The sequence below is a fragment of the Camelus ferus genome, chromosome 17, assembly GCF_009834535.1.
Source record: "Camelus ferus isolate YT-003-E chromosome 17, BCGSAC_Cfer_1.0, whole genome shotgun sequence".
Taxonomy (NCBI): Eukaryota; Metazoa; Chordata; class Mammalia; order Artiodactyla; family Camelidae; genus Camelus; species Camelus ferus.
In genome coordinates, this window is record NC_045712.1 from 18,442,898 (window position 1) to 18,459,513 (window position 16,616).

The 16,616-nt window shown below is 33.8% G+C and overlaps 1 long non-coding RNA gene across 1 annotated transcript in view; it reads right to left on the reverse strand.

Moving 5' to 3' along the window:
- Positions 1–16,616, reverse strand: part of LOC116657105 — a 551,457-nt gene that overhangs the window by 532,548 nt on the left and 2,293 nt on the right. The window contains exon 2 of the long non-coding RNA XR_004312080.1: positions 12,622–12,685. This is a non-coding gene — a long non-coding RNA (uncharacterized LOC116657105). The remainder of the gene's footprint in view (positions 1–12,621; positions 12,686–16,616) is intronic.

A 16,616-nucleotide genomic window follows, 5' to 3' on the forward strand; every position in this document is an offset into this window, starting at 1 on the left:
ACTTCTTTGGAAACAAGTCTATTCAGATTCTCTGCCTATTTTTTAATTCTTTGTGGGGTTTTTGTTGTTGTTGTTGCTGAGTGGTATGAGTTTTTTATATATTTTGGATACTAAACCTTTCTCAGAAATATGATTTGCAAATATCTTCTCCCATTAAGTACATTGCCTTTTCATTTTCATGATGGGTTTTTTTGCTTTGCAGAAGCTTTTATGATTGATGTAATTCCATCTGTTTATTTTTGCTTTTGTTTCCCTTGTCTTTGGAGTCAAAGCCACAAAAATATCGATGACAAGAAGCTTAACACCAATGTTTTCTTTTAGAAATTTAATGGTTTCAGGTCCTACATTCAAGTCTTTACTCTGTTTTGAGTTAATTTGTGTGTGTGGTTTAAGATAGTAGTCTTGTTTCATTATTCCACATGTGGCTGTCCAGTTTTCCCAACACCACTTATTGAAAAGACTATTCTTTCTCCATTGTATGCTCTTTGTTCCTTTATCATGAAATAATTTTCTAAATGTGTGTGGCTTTATTTCTGGGCTCTCAATTCTGTTCCATTGATTTGTGCTAGTACCATACTGTTTTGATCACTGTAGCTTTGCATTATACTTTGAAATCAGGGCATGATTTCCAGCTTTGTTGTTCTTTTTCAAGATTATTTTGGCTATTTGGGATCTTTTGTGTTTCCATACAAATTTTAGAATTATTTGTCCTAGATCTGCGAAATATGTCATTGGAGTTTTGATAAAGATTGCATTGTATCTGTAAATTGCTTTAAGTGGTGTCTCATTGTTGTTTTAATTTGCACTTCTCTAGTGACTAATGCTCTTGAGCATCTTTTCATATGTTCATTTGTGACTCCTAAATATTCTTTGGTGAAATGTCTGTTTATATCTTTTGATCATTTTTAGTGGTTGTTTGAGTTTTAAGGTTCTTTGTAAATTCCGGATGCAAGGCATTTATTAGATACGTGTTTTCTCCCAATCTTTTGTGTTTCTTTTCATTTTCTTAATGGTGACTTTTGACATACAGAAGTTTTTAATCTTGATGAAGTTCAATTTATCATTTATTTCTTTTATGCACTGTGCTTCTGATGTAGCTGAAAAATAGGTAAGAAATCTTTGCCTAATCCAACATCTTGAAGATTTTCTCCTGTGTTTTATTCTAAAAGTTTTATTATTTTAGCTTACATTTAAGACTATAATTTTTATGTAAGGCATGAAGTGAGGGTATGAGTTCATCTTTTTGCATGTGGGAATCCAAATGTCCCAATATCATTTGTTGAAATAATATACTTTTCCCAGTGAATTTCTTTGGTATATTTGTCAAAAAATAATTGACTATAAAGATTTATTTTTACTCTTGTGTTTCATTCATCTATATTTCTTATATGTCTATCAGAACCATACTGTCTTCTTCATCTATATGTCTGTCTATATGTCTATTAATACCATACTGTCTTAATAATCATATTTACAGTAACTTCTGAAATTGAGAAGTAAAAGTCCGCTGACTTTGTCCTTCTTTTTCAAGATTGTTTTTGGCTATTGTAGGTGTTTTGCATTTCCATATAAATTTTTGGATCTGCTTGTCAATTTATGCAAAAGAGCTACCCAGAATTTTGATAGGGATTGCACTGAATCTATAGGTGAATTAGTGGAGAATTTCCACCTTAGTAATATTGAATCACTCAGTTCTAAAGAACGCGGAATGCCTCTCCATTTACTAAGATCTTCTTTAGTTGCTCTCAACAAATTTTTATAATTATCAGTGAACAAGTCTTGCACTTTTTTTATCACATGTGTATTTTATCCTTTTTGTTGCTATTTTAAATAGAAAAATATTTTATGTCTTCTGATTTGTCATTGCATAGAAATACACCTGAATTTCTTTCAGCTTGCATACATAGCTGTGATTTTCTGTTTTATAGTTATGTAACTCATAGACTATAACTCTATTCTTTTAAAATATATCATCCAGTGGTTTTCAGTATATTCAGAGTTGTGCAACCATCACCACTAATTCCAGAATATTTTCCTGACTTCCAAAAGAAACCTTGTGACCATTAGCAGTTATTCCTCATTTCCCTTATCCCTAGTCGCTGGCAATGACTAACTAAATTTTTGTCATTATAGATTTGCCTACCCTTGTCATTTCATATAAATCATACAATATGTGGCCTTTTGTGTCTGATTTCTTTCACTTAGCATAATGTTTTCAAGGTTCATCCATGTTGTAACATGTATCAAAATCTCCTTACTTCTTATGGTTGAATAATATTCTATTATACGAATAATATTCTTATATAATAATATATATTATAATATTATTCTATTCTATTATATATAATATTCTATTGTATAAAAACATACTTATCCATTAAACAATTGTCAGACATTTAAATTGTTTCCACCTTTCAGTTATTATGAATAATGGTGCTATGACCATTAATGTGCAAGTTTTTGTGCACACATGATTTCACCTTTCTTGGGTATATACCTAGGGGTAGAAAAGCCAGGTCATATGGTAACTCTATATTCAATCTCTAGGAGAACTGCCAAACTTTTTTTGAAAGCAGCTGTACCATTTTATATTCCCACCAGATATTATATGAGGGTTCCAATTTCTCCATATCCTCACCAAAATGAGTCTTTTTTTATCATAGCCATGTTAATGGGTGTGAAATCACTATGAGTGTGATTTTTATCTAGGCACTAATGGTGTTGAACATCTTTTCACGTAAGTATTGGCCATTGGTGCATCTTATTTGGAGATATGTCTATTCAGGGACTTTGTTCATTTTCAAATTGGGTTGTCTTTTCACTATTTATTTGTAATAGTATTTTATATACTCTATATACAAATCCTTTATCAGATAAATGATTTGCAACTATATTCTTTCATTCTTTTGATGGTATTTTCATTTTCTTGACCACGTCCTTTTAAGCGCAAAAACAGTTTCACTTTGATGGCATAATTACCTATTTCTTTCTTTTGTGGCTTGTGCTTTTGGTTGATCTAACCAACCACTGCTTAATCCAAGGTCATGATGATTTATACATACGATTTCTTCTAAAAAATTTTTAGCTTTATTATATTTAGGTCTTTGATCCATTGTGAGTTACTTTTTGAATATTATGTGAGATGGAGGTATAACTTTATTCTTTTGCCTGTGGATATCCAGTAGTCCCAGCATCATTTTTTCAAAAGATTATTCTTTCCCTATTGAATGATCTTCACACCATCATAATCAGTATCATGAGCCTTAATAAAACATCAAGTTATGATATTATAATGGTAATACTATACCACATTTATTTGTGATAGTTAAAAGCCTTTTCATAATCATTTCATATTTAGAATAATACTTAAAAACAATTTTAGAGGCAGTTTCCATTTTAGACTATCTTAACTAATCATTCCAATGCAGCTGTAGTCCAGCCTGAGCAAACTTTTGTCAGAGTTCTAATCAAATTACAGAAGAATTTGATACCAGATTGTTATAAGTTACAATGTTTTCTGCTGCATGTAAGAGAAACCTCAATCACACTGGCTGAAATAAAAATGAAATTTATTATCTCACATAAGAGGAAGTGTAGAGATAGGACAGGCTCCTGAGTTAGCTGATTCAGTGGCAGGCTGAGGAAGGTAGATAGTTCCCAGGGAAGGCATATTCTCCAGAGCCCTGTTTAGATATGTCCAGGAAGGATAATGTAAAAGAAGCAAACAAAAAGCCAAGGAAAAAAATGTACTGAGGAACTACTCCCAGAAAGCAGAAAACAATAACTAACCCCAGGATAATCCTCGCCCCTAGGGCATGAGGCGCTTGTGAGGACTGCAGGATTTCTGTTTATAAAGACATACCTATGACTGCTACGTCTTCCATTATTCTCTTTTCAGGAATAGGAGTATTTATTGCAATTTATTACAGTTACCCATCCCTGTTTCATCTTTGTATATTGGGTGTATGGAGAGTATATAACTTACCTTTCTAAGTCTAGAAGTCTCTGGAGTAAGAGGGGTCTCATTCATGCTTTATAGAGAAATTATCATGATATCTTGAATGTTGAGCCCAATACTATGATTGTATGGGACTATGAATTGTCTACCTTGGGTATGGAATGAGTATATTTTGCATATTTAAGGGAAGGAAGCAAACATTTGTGACCAAAAGGGTAAAGTATGATAGATTATATTGTATTATTGTTCAAAATATTTGGTGCTTCTCTCTGAAGGAAGATTATACATCCCTGCCCACTGTCATCAGGATTCACCATTCGACTTTCTTCGGCCAATAAAATATGAGACGCCACAAATACCACTACGAAGCAAAGGCTTTTAAAGCCATTGTATGATTCTACTACATTTTTCATTTTCCTTTACCATGAGACTGGCAATGTTCCAGGGAGGGGTTGCTCCTTCAGCACGGGTCCCAGAATGAAGACACTATCAAATAGAACTACAGCTGACCAATGTAAGAAATGTTACAAGACCAGGAAATAAACGTTTGTCGTTTAAGCTTCTGAGACTTTGGGATTGTTTTGTTACAGCAACACTAAAACTCAGCTGACTAAAATGATGACTATTTTTACAATTATTTCTGACCTTTTTATTCTTTAAATACATCTCATGAGGCCATAATATAAAAAGAAACCTTTGTTTCCTTAATTAGACTCAATTCCAAAGTGTAAAAAATTAGAAAAAGACTTCTTTGAAGACAAGGCCTGCCATAAACCTTATCTGTCAATCTAAATCTACATAAATTAGTATCATCTTCCCTACTTAAATATCTGTAAGGTTCTAACATTTGAGTAAATGATGCTATTATTCCAATATTCAACTAGTTAATTTGCAGTTCTCAATATACTCAAACATATAAAATTTACATTATAATACACAAGCCCTGTATTCTACACTTATTTATATTTGCATGAGTGTTTCCAAATTAAAATACTCTGTTATAGATAAAAAACCAAAATGCATCCGTAGGGTTTCTTATATAAAACTGGTTCTTAATATCATACATTGAATATTTTTTAATAAACCAAGAGTCTTCTATATTAAAGCCATTTGATTCTCAGCATGTTGCAACCAGGTTCAACTATTTGAAGCAAAAACAGAAGACAGGTTACTTGTAATAATCTACATTTGGTTGACTATGGCAAAAGAAGGAAGTGCTTTGTGGTAGTAACAACATATTTATTGGTATATTCCAAACCGATATTAAAATTAAAATCTGTACATTTCATATTGTATTAGACTAACATTATTTATGACAATAACTAGGTGTTCTTACAGATTGAAAACTTTATCTAAGACTATATGTTACAGCTTTAAAGAAAACCATAATGCTGACTCTGGTTCTACTGTTTGTAAACAGGACTGCTTTCTGGCAAACTAAGAAACAATTTCCTAAACACGTAAATAAACAAAAAGCAAAGCTCCTATGGTCCCTTTGCAGATTTGTATTTTTCTATTTAGTGTTTACATTTTAGCCTAAAGGAATTAGGAAGACTATTGCTCTGAAAAAAACAAAGATAGGAAAATGCTTGAGCAAGCTAACCAAAGAGAAAAACAAGTGAGACAAAGAAGTGGGGAGACAAAAATAAAAAGCTAAAACAACTCGGTAAGGATTAAGTAACTTCTAATCCCATATTAGGAGAGAAGCAAGCTGATTCTCTAAACAATATGACAGAGATTAAATTTTTGTCCTATTAGAAATAAGTCCTATTTTAAATAGAATTATTTTATTATCTAAATATAGATGTAATTAATTTTAGTTTAACTAAGTGCATTATCCATGATTATCTATTTGAAAGACTATCAAGCTGTTAGGCCAATAGAGAAAGAACAGGGCTAGGAGGAGACCAAAGATAGCAGTGGAGGCTGTTACCAATGCTTGTGCATTTTCAACAATCCATCCCAGCAAATTCAGCATAGCATCACTCACTTGAGCATCTTGGGATCTGAATTATAAAATACTTTTTAAATAATCTTGCTTTGTAATTTTAAATATATAATGTAAAGCTAATGGATGACAGCATTAGCCAAAAAGAGATATGATTTTAAGTAAATATATTTCAGTACTTAGCATATTATATGTAAATAGTACATCTTTTGCTCTGTACTTTTATCCCCATGCTCACATCCACTTTTACAAATTTCATCCATTCTACAAGGGCTATCACCTCCTCCAAGAAAGTGAATTTATACCTCTTCTATGGCATTTTTCAGAAGCGTAGTATGGGCAGCTTAGCGTGGGTTTACCCTTTACTGTATGACTTTGAGCAGGTTGTTTATTCTCTCTGCCCTGCTCTGCTTGATTTGTAAAGAGTAAATTAAAATCTACCTCTTAGGGTGGTTGTGAGCATTACAAGAAAGAAAAATATAAGGCACTTAGAACAGAGCCTGACACATTTAGTTCTCAGTAAATTTTGGCACTTTTAATTCTGGAGAAAGCAAAGAATAAACCGCATTATTGACTATTATATTCCATACCTAACACAGTGCCTGGCACCTAGTAGCTCTCAAACACCTACTTTTTAACAAATAAAAGAACTCTTCCTCGAGAAGTATTTCTAATTAGAGGGTAAGAGTAGGAAGAGCCAGAAAAAGGAGTTCAGGGTGGAGGCAAGCAATTAAAGAGTTTTTAAAACTAAAGGAAATTCAGTGTGGGGACTGGTGGGAGAAGGCACCAGGTTCTCCGGTCAGGCCACTAAAGTAACTTGCTTCTCCTGGAGATTACATTAGGAATTTTATTAGGAAAATGGGTCATAGTAATAAATATAAACAGATCCCAAATCTCTGGTTAAATTTGGTTGATTAATACAAATTTATATCAGGGAAGAGTAGCAAATTTACACCGCCATAAACTGTTTTATGATAAACATGGCTTATATACTTTAGATATACTTGAAGACCATTTTAAAAATGCTTTTATAAAAAGTTTAGAAAATTCCTAATCTTTCCAAGAGAGGTTGTCTTAATCAAATTACCAGCAAAGAAATCTTTATCTTGTATGCTTGCTTTGAACTTTTCTGTTTTTCAAGGGCTCTTCAACAGATTAAGGTGTATTTAAAGACTATGATTATAAATGTATGTGTGTACATATGCATTATGCATGCAGTGTAAGTGCATGCATGGAAGTATATGAACAGAAAAAAATCCTTTCTGTTAACTTATCACAAACACACAAAGATATTAGATGTCAGAAGACCATGCAAGATGAATATCCTCAAATCCCTTCTACTGCCTTTCACCCTTTTTCTTGTCCTTTCTCTTTTTTGTTGCCCTTTCTACCCCTCTGAACTCCCTCCATCGTCCAATCTCCATTCTAGAAGAATAGTTCAAGCAGAATGAGTAACTCATTCTAAATTCCACCCATGCCTCCATCCTGGTGGTCATGGCAGATTCTTACCCTGTGTCAAAAGAGGGGACATGAAAATCTTTCAGATTCTTCAGACTGGATCTTCTATGAGACAAACAAACCGTTCTCTTCATGGTACCAACTATATACCTATTGCTTAATTTCAGTGATTATGCTAAGCAACATATCTGACTCCTGTTGGATAAGAAAAGGTGAAAGAGAGAAAAAAAAATTCCAATCTGCTGCACATATTTCTGTTGGTGAAATAAAAGCTAGTAAGAGGACACCTGAGTAGAGTTGGAGCCCAGATGTTTCTGGTTAGTGGAGTTAGACAACTTCCCTCTCCACATTTGTCAACTCGGGTGAGGATTAGATGTTCTAATCTAGGGATACTGGATGGATTCCTTCATACATGTGCCCATTTGCATCCTGTAATTTTCACTGGGGCCAAAAGCCATCCAGGAGGATATTTAAATTCTACCCACTATTGAGGTAAATAAATAACTAACAGAGAATTGGGGGCCTTAATGGAAGTCATATTTTAGAAGGAGATTTGCCAAAAAAGAATTTGCCATAAGGGAAGACTAATCTGTGAATGAGTCAGACTAGTAACACCACCTGAAATGATAGGGGAATATGGGTTATTGGTATGGCAAGTAGCCGAACTTGTCCTAACTCACTACCCTAGTGAAATCAGTCCATGTGAATGTGTGCGTGTGTCAATTTCTAAGACTACAGCACTTCGGGACTCAATCAACTTCACTCTGGGGCCCTTCCAAAACTCATCACCACTTTTCACCTTGGAAAGGCATCTTTGCCTGGATGAATAAATGAAGACCTATATCAGATCATCAGTAGCAACAGTGACAGTGGCAGGCAGTGTAAGCAGTACTCAGGGCAAGAGAGTGTAGGTAACGCCACTGAAATAATTCCACTTGGGATCTTAGCTTCAAACTCAGAGCTTGACTAGCTTTGCATTTGAGTAAAAAAGCTTGATTGTTAACCACTGAACACTGGGGCTCAAGCAAGAATCCCCTACCTCCAATCCTAGCAATTGAGTGGAATTTAAAATAAGCATTCTGTTTGCTTCCTAAGAACAAAAACACAGAGTTCTTGATTTACTGGTGATAATGCCCATCATTGAAAGAACAGGATCATACCATTAGCTGAAGAAGTCAGATTCGCTGTTTGTTGCAACAAGGAAGAAAACCTACTAATGAGGAATCATGGGCATCTCAATAAGAGGGTGTCACAGCTTATTATAGGACTTGGGCTCATATTAGCTGATTTGGGGGGAGGTTTAGGAAAGCAGAGCTTTGCTCTGGATTGGATCTTGTGAAGAAGTAAGGGCAATTTGTTAATTGTGAATATTAATAGATCTTATCTACATGACAGGAAGAATGAAATAAGTCATAGCTACAATTGGTTAAAAAAAAAGAGCAAGGATGGGGAAATGTGTGGTCATTTTTGTGGTTTAGACAATGTTCATGTTCTCGTCTGTATTTAGACATGATTATGGAGTGGTCTTGTTTTCATCTTGATCTATCATGGTCACAGAGTAGCCTTTTCTGATGCTGATATTCTATGGAATGGTCCATGCACGACAACAACAACAACCCACCAAGGTCAGCTGTGAGTGGCAGGCCAGCTTCCAGAAGTCTCTTTTTTACTGGTGGCAACATTAGCTAAAAGCGTTAGATTCTAATTTCAACAGCTTCAAACACGACAGATATTCGTTAGGAGTAGTGTCAACCAAGTAGAATCCTTATAAAAATGTTGAGTCTGAGGAAAAATGCAGCCAAGTAATAACCTCCAAAGTGATTCCTATACCTAGTATCTCCATAAAGATCCTGGAAAATACACAGGCATCTAGTAACATCGGATTTCCTGTGCCTATGCAGGTGGGGTCTAAGAGAATCTAAGGCTTAATGTGAAACCTGGGATAATCAAATGTGTGATAATGGCTCTGATATTTAAACTAAACAGGTGTACAATGAATCATTTAAAAATGTTAGAGAACTTTTCTTTCATATTAAATTCTTCATTATAGTTAGAATCTTAAAATACTGATTTGTCTGTTATTTCTTAAAAAAATTACCATATATATGATGACACTAAAGTGGACATCTGCTTTTGGCTGCCCAATATCTATCCTCCTCCTTCCTTGTAAGAGCACCCAGAGTTTCCTTTGGGAAACAATCCCTCCCCATTCCCAGTCAGGGTTTGGATAGGACCCCATTCCCAGTCAATCAACATATATCATCTCCTTGGTTGTAGTGACTGATTTAAAAATAGACACAGTCCAGCCTTAAGCCAACTAGATGCACATTTATCTGACCATGGCAATTAGTTCAGAAGTAGGCATATGATCTCAGTTGATGCAAATGAAAGTGAACTTCAAGACTTTGACAAAAAATGCTCTACTTGGTGATTTAAGAACATGAGATTGAGAATGCTACAGCCAGTCTGTGAGCCCAGAGAGAGTTAGCATAAGGATTGAGCCAACCTAGAGAAAGGTAGAGAATGGAATCTTGGCAATGCTGTTTGATCTCTGGATGCAGCTGTATCTGCTCTGCGTGGCTAAGTTATATGAACCAACAAATAATCAACTACTTATTGTTTGAACCAGTTACAGTTCAGCACACAATCACTTTAAACACAAAGAATGCTGATAGAACAAACATGCAAGTTAGTAACTTTTGATTAGGAAACTTAACTCAAATAAAGCAAAATTTCTATTATACGTAAAAACAGCAATATCAAAATAATAACACGATCACCAAATCAATTCAAACACCCTCAGTATGCCGTGATTTATGATCTAGTTCATAAGTAATACCATCTTCATAAAAGGATACTGATGCAATTTCCTCTCCAATGCTAACAATGAACTGAATGATTTTTTAAAGTATATAATAATCTATTTTATAAAACAGTAAAATATACTATTTTTAAGCTGTGAGTGTTTAAGGTTTTTGACAAAGTATGAGAAAGATAAGTTTCTGAGAGAATTTATGAGTACAAATAGTTTTATCCTCTGTACTTTCATTTTTAGATTAATTTATTGCATAATTTTGACCCTTCAAAGGTTCTTGCACTAAGCTTTTTATTTTTACCTTGAATTGTAAATTCCCCTGTAGTTCTACAAAACTACGACAGGGGATATTTCTTTAAAGATCAGCACATATACATTTCTATTCATAATACTTGAACAAAAACATCCATTAGCAGTCTGGATAATGAGTCTTTAATACTCAATCAAATCACATTAATGTAGGCTCTAATACAAAGACTTTATTTGCTTTTGTTCCTTTTTGTGGGAAAAGTATATTATAATTATCCTTCAAAAGAGTGTGCATAATAAAATTTTATTCAAGAATATAAAATTAAATTTCAAATAATCTCACAAGAAATGTAGTGAGAGTCCACATGCTAGTTATCTATAAATTATACATTTTCTTTCATTGAAATGGATCATACATTCCTCTTCCTCTCTAAGTATAATCCCCCCATGTGTGCTCTAAGTCTCATTCACGTCTTCCTTTTCAAAGGCATCTCACCGTGATTATTTTTTCTCTTGTCTGTATCTTTAAAATCCAAATCTCTTCCATTGGGAACAAATTGCAAAACCTCCCTGTAAACTAACACTGTAGCTGTTTAGCTCTTATATTTCCTTTCACTATCAAATTTCTTGACTGTTGTCTTCATTGCTGTCACCACTTCCTTGTCAGTCACTCCCCAACCTCCTGGAATCTGCCATCTATGTCAATGGCTCTACGGAAGTAATCTTGCACAGATCACTGTTGATTTTCATGCTACTTTTCAAGACTTATCTTTGACATCCTAGGAGCACAGACATTTGCTGACCTACTTCTGTTTATTGAAAGACTCTTTTACAACACTGATATGAGCACCACCAAATACAGGCAGTCTTTCCCCTACTTTTTTGACTGCTTCTTTTTGATCCTTTACCCATCTTTACATGCCATTTCTGCCCAGGCCTTCTTTACTTCTTACTTTTTGCCATCTCTCTAGTTTTTCTCCTCTACTCTCTCTGAGGCTTTACTCATCATTTATATTTTGATAACTCCTAATTCTATGTCTCTAACCCAAATTTCCAACCTGGGTTTTAGAATCATACACCCAACAGCCTATTCAATAGTTCACAGGAACCTCAAATTTAATCCATCTGAATTTAAGTCATAATATGCTCTCCCTCTCAAATGATCCTACCATTCACTCAGTTTTCTAAGCAAAAAACACAATCCTTAAATCCTCCGTTTTCTTTATTTCTGACATCCAATCAACCAGCAAGCAGGGCCTTGTAACCTAAGCCTTTGTCTTAGCAGCAATAAGAAATCACTGAAGGGCATTAAGCAGAGGAGGGACAATACCATATTAGTATATTAGAAAGATTACTCTAACTACAGGACACAGGTTGGAGTGCAGCGACCTGAACTGAAGTAGGTACCATGGGAGAAATGATACTTCAATGGATATTACACGTCAAATATAAAAACAAAAACACTGAGGAAGAACATTTTTTAAAAACCAAGGTTTTGACTAAATACACTAGAAATGACAAATATTTCTTCCCACTATATCATCCCTTTAGAAAGTCTGCTCCCTTATAGCCCTATTTACACCCTATAACCCTGTACCTCTTTCCCCTACTCTCAGCTGATTACACCACCTGTGGATACGGACTTGAGAAAAAACTTACCACAAACTGGAGTTAATCAAGTTAAGGCTTTTTCTACTAGGTGCATGAAATGGGATAGTCGGTCTCTATTGGGGTCTTACAGTAATTTGCTTATTTTGTTGAAACAACACGGTTTACTTTTGATGAATTTTTGAGTACTACACCCAAACAAAACATCAGAGAGAATATAATATCAGTAAATGTGAAACAATCTCTGAAAAGTTAATACTTTTTAATCAAACAAGTGACTTTTTAAAAAATCCTACAGAAATATTTTTTTAAATAGTGCAAAGATTTGGAGAAGGGCAATGATGTTCACCACTGGGTTATTCACAATAGCAAAAATTTTAAATAGCAAAAAGTTGGAATAACTAGATGGTCCAAAATAAAAGATTGCTTAAGGATATACATAAACACATTAACAATGTTTTTTCTGTATGGTGAAACTATAGTGATTTTATTTCCTTTTGCATTTTTGAAGTTTTCCAAACCAAGCATGTATGCCTTTTAAAATCAGAAACAAATAGAAAATATTAATAAAAGAGTCTAACTTACCACTTTAATTAACCACGTAATCAGTTTCAACATCACAATAACGGGACAAAATGACATTATGTACCTGCAAAAGGAATGCATTACATTACTTATGTGGTGTTTTTTTGCCCCAGATGTTTAATTTTGTCATGAGTAAACAATTAGACAAATCCACATTGAGAGACATTCTACAGCTCTCCAAAATGTCAATGTCTTGAAAGACCCCAAATGTTCTAGATTAAAGGACACCAAAATGACATTACAAATTAATGTGAAATATGATCTTTGATTGATCCTGCATGGGAAAAAACTTGATAGGGGAACTGGAGAAATCTTAATATAGACTATGTACTAGAATATATTACTGTCCAATATTAAATTTCTTGAGTGTGATCATCATATTGAGATCTATTATACATGTAGCATTATGGTACATAATGGTATGTAGGAAAGTATCCTTGTTCTTAGGAGATACATGCTATTATAAAACGCTGTAATAATTTAAGTAGTTCAACTAATACACACACACACACACACACACACACACACACACACACACACACACACACACACAGTCTTATTGTATACCAGTGTTTCTCAAGCTGTTTATTAAGGAGCTTTTTAAAGATTTTTCCCTCTAATTAGCTTCCTCCCTTCATGAAAAAAAAAATTGTGATTAGAAAAAAATACGTGACATAAAATTTGCCAACTTGAACATTTTAAAGTGTATGGTTCAGTACTGTTAAGTATGTTCACACTGTTGTGCAGCCAATCTCCAGAACTTTTTTATTTTACAAAACTGAAAATCTAAATCTATTAAACAACTCCCCATTTCTCCCTCCCTCCCCCATTCCCTGGCAACCACCATCGTGCCTTCCAATTCTATGATCTTGACTGCTCTAGATTCCTCACAGAAGTGGGATTATACAATACTTGTTATATGTGATTGGTTTATTTCACTTAGCATAATGTCCTCAAGGTTCATCCATGTTGTGGCATGTGTCAGAATTTCCTTCCTTTTTAAAACTGCTTAATATTCTATTGTTTGTATATGCCACATTTTGTTTATCCATTCATCCATTCATGGACACTTAAGTTACTTCCCACCTTTTGACTATTGTAAATAATGCTTCTAAGAACATAGGTGTACAAATACCTCTTTGAGACCCTAGTTTCAATTCTTTTGGATATATACCCATAAGTAGAATTGCTGGATCATATGGGAATTCTATTTTAATTTTAAGGAACTGCCATATTGTTTTCCATAGCTGCTACACCATTTTACATTGTCACCAACAGTGCCTGGGTGTTCCAACTTATCCACATCCTCACCAACAGTTGTTATTTTCCATGTTTTTGATAATAGCCATCCTAAGGGGTATGAGGTAATAATAGTTCACTGAGATTGTATTTTGCATTTCCCTAATGATTAGTGATTTTGAGCAACTTTTCATGTACTTTATTGGCCATTTGTGTATCTTCTTTGGAGAAATGTTTACTGACATCTTTTGCCCATTCTGAATAGGATAATTTGTCTTTTATTGTTATTATTGTATAACTTCTTTGTATATTCTGAAGATATACTTATCAGATATATGATTTCTAAGTATTTTTCCCATTTCATTGGTTGCCTTTTAATGCTGCTGATCATGTCCTTTGACGCACAGAAGTTTCAAAGTTTGATGTAGTTTAATTTGTATTTTGTTGTTGTTGTTGCCTGTGAGTTTAGCATCATATCTAAGAAATCACTGTCAAATCCAATGTCATGAATATTTTCCCCTGTGTTTTCTTCTAAAAACTTTCTAGTTTCAAGTTTTATGTTTAGGTCCATTTTGAGTTAATTTTTTATGTAATATAAGGTAAGGGTCCAACTTCATTCTTTTGCATGTGGACATCCAGTTTTCTATAGCCTTCTTATCATGAATCAACACTAACTGGCTTTAGGTTAGGGATAGTTACATAAGAAAAACTTACTACTTATATCTAACGTCACTTTTTCTGACAAAATAAGAGCACTTATGTTACTTAAAAACAAACTAGTATTAAATGTCAATTCACTTCATTTAATCTTTTCAAAGATGTGTTTTCCAAATATGTTCATTTTTCTAAACTTGAGTGCTTGCTATATAAAACTGTTTTATTTAGAGAAGTATTCATGGGGAATACATAGGGAAATATTTAACTACTGGAGCAGTTTTTTTCTGAGAAAATCTTCAGGTAGTAGCCCATTTTAGAAATTTCAAGTTTATGCATGAATTTTGTTTATCTAAAAGTACAGGCAGGAAACAGTTCCTGTAGAATGTCATAGACCAGGGAGAAAAAAACAAAAAGAAAAAATAATTGATGGGAAAACCTGCAAGCAGTAATGCCTTCAAAAACATTCCTCATACCACACTTTTCTAAAAAAAGAAGACATCACTACTTTCAAGTCAAAAGTCAAATAGATGACTTAGGTATCACTAAGTTTTCTTAACTTGCTTGAATCTATAAAATAGGCACAGTTTTTAAACTATCCTATCAACTTGGCGTTAATGTCATTCATAAAATTAGTTCATAATGTGGAATAAAATAACCCTCCAAGGAATAAACATTTTTAGATTATTGTGCAGCAAAAAATATCTGATCAAACCAATATCTGTTTTTCTTCCCATTATGCCAAATAATTTGATTATGAACTGTAACCAAAAAATAAACTACAAATATATCGTGGTAAATGCTGTACATTCGTAGTTTAAAAGAACACTATTTCTTGTCAAATTAATAATCATATCGTCTAACTTGAATAACTACATTGGCATACAAAGACTCTGCCACCCTTTAAAAACAGTTTCAAGTCTATTCCATTTTAAATACCATCCAATATCTTTTAATAATATTAATACACCACCAAATTACTTTCTTTGTAGAACAAAGACAAGCACTTTAAAGCTTGTAAAGTGACTAATTCTTAATGTTGTCAAATTAAGTTAAGCAATTTAATGCAATTACTAATTGTGCCAGCTTCTTTAAAAATTGTAGCAATTAAAGAAACTTCCACTACCATTTATAATGTACGTAACTAACTTGGTTTAAGCAAACTTGTTTGGGCGAGCTGGTTTTTTTCAGGGTTAGGGGTGGTGGGTGGGTGGTGCTGAATTCTAGTAGCCATTCTTGAAGTCAAAGCCAAATCCAAGTGTTCAGTCATAGCTTGCATTTATCCAAATTAAACAAGAGCATTTGATATTATAAAATCAAATCTCTTCCTATCTGTGGTTTTTAGTTCACATTGTTAAAGTAGGGCATATTCTTATTTTTGCTTTATAGCCACCACTGTTTTAAGGGTACTTCTCGCCATAGACAAAACAACTTTGACCTGAGCTGGGCAGCCTTCAGAGTTGCCCATTGCCTGGACAGGCCCTATACTAACATTTGATAATGAAAATACAACTGTAAGTCTCCTGAACTAGTTAGGAGGGTTAGGAGATGATCCAACCCTTAGACAATTGGGCCTTGGACAATTACTTTCTCTCAAGGAAATAAGGAGATGGAAGTAAATGATACTGGTCCTACTCAGCATTAAGTTGAAAAAATATGTGATTTTAGAAACAAAACATTTGAGTAATGAAGCTTACTGATACACTGTGGTTAATCACTTCAACCTTGTAACTAGTTTTTCCAAGAATAAATTGAAGTTATTAATTTACTCTTTCACCTTAATATGTTTCCAATTACTTTCTTCTTGTATTTTCAACACCAAAACCTATGTTTGTCTTTTAAGAATATATTCTTCTCTCACTTCTTCCTGCCTTCATTTACTCATTCATTAAATTACTATTTAGTTATGCCAGGTACAAAGTTGAAGTAGTATACCAAGCGCTAGGGATTCAAGGGTAAACAAAACAGGCATGGACTCTGCTCTCTTGAATTCTACAGTCCAACAGAGATGGTCAATATTACAAACACATAAAAATTTCATAACTGCTTTCAATAATGCTAAGAGCTAAGGTGCTATGAGAATATATAAGTAGGAGGAATCT